The sequence below is a fragment of the Tachypleus tridentatus genome, chromosome 8, assembly GCF_004210375.1.
Source record: "Tachypleus tridentatus isolate NWPU-2018 chromosome 8, ASM421037v1, whole genome shotgun sequence".
Taxonomy (NCBI): Eukaryota; Metazoa; Arthropoda; class Merostomata; order Xiphosura; family Limulidae; genus Tachypleus; species Tachypleus tridentatus.
In genome coordinates this window covers 64,021,684-64,026,241 of record NC_134832.1, presented here as the reverse complement: position 1 = coordinate 64,026,241, position 4,558 = coordinate 64,021,684, and positions in this window count along the sequence as shown.

The window sequence follows — 4,558 nt, the reverse complement described above, 5'->3', positions numbered from 1 at the left end:
TTTTAGATATGAAAAGAAATAGAGTGAAGCTGTATGATGAAAGAAATGTTTTCTTAATATTCTTTTCACTAAGTGTTTGAATGCATTAATGGCACACGCCTAATCACTTCAGATTTCGTTTGCTTGATAAGTGTTTTCTTTGTACCATTAACTCAATAAAAATAATTATGCCACACGAATATAATTTTAAAAAATGCATTTTAGTCACGAAAGCTGCAATTCAAAGAAGAAAGGAAGAGTGAATATCCTTTAAAGTCCAAGCAATTTCGGAATTTTGTTCGTTAGGGTAATGAGATTAGAGAGCATTTAGAAAGAAAGACTTATCCTTGGTCACGTTCTGAAATTAAAGATAGAAGGATAAAATAGAGATTTGCAGAGCTAGTTTTGTAAATCTTAAAATGTATGAACACGTTAAAGATAAGATGAAAAACCAATTGGGAAGATTAAACGAAAGAATAATAATTGAACTCAATAAGAAATAAATAAAAGTAATTACATTAAGAGGCATTAAGAAAGAGAAAGAAGATATGACATATAAGAATAGTTACAACTGATTCAGACAAAACAAAAAATACTAATGAAAACAGTATATGCTTTTTGTGGTCTAGAAGTAATACAGTTAAGAGTCATTCAACTAATAAGATACAATTAATTTAAACAAAACAAAAAAAATACTAAAGAAAATAGTATATGCTTTTTGTGGTCTAGAAGTAATACAGTTAAGAGTCATTCAACTAATAAGATACAATTAATTTAAACAAAACAAAAAAAAATACTAATGAAAACAGTATATGCTTTTTGTGGTCTAGAAGTAATACAGTTAAGAGTCATTCAACTAATAAGATACAATTAATTTAAACAAAACAAAAAAATACTAATGAAAACAGTATATACTCTTTGTGGTCTGGAAGCCAGACAGTTACGGGTCATTTCTTTCTTTAGCAAACTAAAGTCATTAGATTGAAAAATATTAGAAGGAAAAAAAAGCTATAGCGTAAATCACTAAAATAAAAAACAATAAGGAGGAAGACTCAGGAAGTATATTTCCATTTTTTAAGTTAAGGTTCAGAAAACATTACGAACAAAACGTTAACATCTGGTCACTAAGTGAATGACAGTCTGATGCATTCTATAAGCTGGCCTTCTTACTTGACACATTACACTAAAAAACTGTTAACTTGTTTCAAAGTAAGCGCAATAAGAGTTATTTGGCACCAACTTATATGTTTTAATAGTTAACATTACCACGAGTGTATTGCCACTTACCAAAAAATACACTACGTATGAAACTAAACTGAAATTAAACAAAAAAACCTTTTTTGTAGACAATCAGAGAGCTTCAGTATATAATTTTGCATTTTGCAGACTTTGACTGTCATTTCAAATCATTTTTCATCTCTTATCACAACCTAGCAAATAAAAACGTTAATGTTTCTCCAATCAAAATGTACGAAAACAAGGACGAAATCAAACAATCGTTTGTAAATATTGTATGAAACTTAACAACCAATCTCTGACTTAACGACAGAATGTGTTTGTAAATAATCTATGAAACGTAACAACCAATCTCTGACTTAACGACAGAATGTGTTTGTAAATAATGTATGAAACTTAACAACCAATCTCTGACTTAACGACGAAAGGTATTTGTAAATAATCTATGAAACTTAACAACCAATCTCTGACTTAACGACAGAATGTGTTTGTAAATAATCTATGAAACGTAACAACCAATCTCTGACTTAACGACAGAATGTGTTTGTAAATAATGTATGAAACTTAACAACCAATCTCTGACTTAACGACAGAATGTGTTTGTAAATAATGTATGAAACTTAACAACCAATCTTTGACTTAACGACAGAATGTGTTTGTAAATAATCTATGAAACTTAACAACCAATCTCTGACTTAACGACAGAATGTGTTTGTAAATAATGTATGAAACTTAACAACCAATCTTTGACTTAACGACAGAATGTGTTTGTAAATAATCTATGAAACTTAACAACCAATCTCTGACTTAACGACGGAATGTTTTTCATTACTTTGACTGGTGATATAGTGAAAATATTCCAGAGGTCCCTAAAAGTGAGATACATGAATGTGTAAAACATAATCCACGGATTATTTCGTTAAACAGCTTTCTCTGATTTGGATAGTTTAAAGTGTTTTTACCATAGTATACGCTATTTATGTTCATGTTACTTCGACATTATTTTACCACTCCTCTTAGCCTTATAATATTATTACATTTTACTCAGAAATCATCTTTATTTTTTGTTCCTTCAATCGTTCTTCTTCTGTTTTTCATCCTCAACAAAGTGCAAGTCGTCTGATATACCTCATGTCTACTGCTTCTGTACACTTGTCAGCACCTCTTCTACTAACATGTTTCTGACCTCTTTAACGGCAACTTTTTGAGCAACTGGCGTTTCATCGGTATCGCAGTCACCTCTTCTACACGTCAGACATTTTATTACGTTACGTTTATCTTTGAATTCATCTTCTTTTCCATCTTGACAAGAACAAACACTCAGAGATTCTGGTTCATTGACTCAGCACTTCCTCAGATATTTTACAAAAGTTCTGGTGTGGTGAGTGTTCTTTGATAATGCACTATAAAAATGCTTTGACCATCTGTATTGAAAAAACAAACAAACCAATCATGACTTATTTGTGTATTATCCAATTATAGATCGAAATGTATCTCTATATTTCTCATAAAGTAATGCATATTACTGTAGATCTTCAGACAAAAGAGCTAAATGCAAGATATGGTTCCTAGAAAATACATTACCATTTCTACCATCGTTATTTATTAAATATCTATTCTCTACCTAATACGATTACATATATAGCACATACAGTTACATAATTACCTACTTAATGTACCTTTATCCAAAAGGATTTAGATTTATTATGTTACTTATATCAAAGTGCCAACAAATATTTTACAGGGTAGTTACTAACAAAAGACTGCGTGAAAGAATATATTCTTATCTGTGTTGTTAGTTACAAAATACTGTGTGAAAGAATATCTTCTTCTCGGGGCAGTTAGTAACAAAAGATTGCGTAAAAGCATATCCTCTCATCTGGGTAGTTAGTTACAAAAAAAATTTGTAACATAATATCTTTTCATCTGAGTAGTTAGTGATAAAATATTGTGTGAAAGAATTCCCTCTCATCTGGGTAGTTAGTTACAAAAGATTTTGTGATAGAATATCCTCTTATCTGGGTAGTTAGTAACAAACACTGTGTGAAAGAATATCCACTAGTAGAAGAGGTTTCCAACAAATTTATTCGAAGGGAATGGAGGTTTAATTATGAAAAATAGTGCGACGGCAACAAAAATAAACATTTGATACGTGTGCGATAGTAACAAAAATAAACATTTGATACGTGTGCGACAGTAACAAAAATAAACATTTGATACATGTGCGACGGCAACAAAAATAAACATTTGATACGTGTGCGACGGCAACAAAAATAAACGTTTGATACGTGTGCGACGGTGACAAAAATAAACGTTTGATACGTGTGCGACGGTAACAAAAATAAACATTTGATACGTGTGCGACGGTAACGAATTCCTAAACTTTTCGGAACGTACATATTCTATATTTAATAAGTTATGTTAAACTAGGCAAAATATTATCAACAAAAATGATAAGTTTTTAAAGGTTTTACTCTTTATAAAAGAAAATTGAAATTGAGAGTAAAATAAAGAAATTAAATAAAATACGAACGAGATAGTACAACAATATGACGTTTTCTTGCGAAATGATAAAAATTATTCAAAACGGACTTAGTCCGACATGGCCAGACGGTTAAGGCACTCGACTCGTAATCCGAAAGTCGGGGGTTCGAATTCCAATCATACTAAACATGCTTGCCCTTTCAGCTGTGGGGTCGTTAAAATGCGACGGTCAATCCCAGTATTCGTTGTTAAAGCGTAGCGCAGATATGCGTCGTGTAGCTTTGCGGAAAATTCAAAACAAAAACAAACAAATTGGAGTTAACTGTAGTGAAGCCGTATTATTATTTAGAGTTGGGAATTCATTTATAATAGATAAATTTCTTTTAATTAAAAGTTCAATATAGGTTGATTCAGGGAAGATGACTTTGAAATGTTTAATCATTATAGGATAGTGGCTGTTTTCACTCTGCATACGAATTGCGGTTGGTTGATTGATTGCTTGGAATTAAGCACAAAGTTACAATGAGTAATCTGTGATCTGCACACCATGGGTAATAGATCTTTAGACCTGTATAGGTTTTCAATCTTGAAAGGTGATTTAGAAATCATTTATAAGTTTAACCTGTGGATCATTTTTTAAATAATTTCTTCCTGTTACAAAATCTGCGAACTTTATAAATTCAGAAAGGTTTATACCTAATATTTTAACTTCAAAATATCTTGCTGAAGACGAAATATGTAGATTCTGAAACGTTCAAAAACTAAATATTTGTTATTCTCAGATGTTTCTGTTTATATTTTTATATATGTTTTTCATAGAACACTAAAAAAAGCTACAAGAGATGGGCATAAGAAAGTT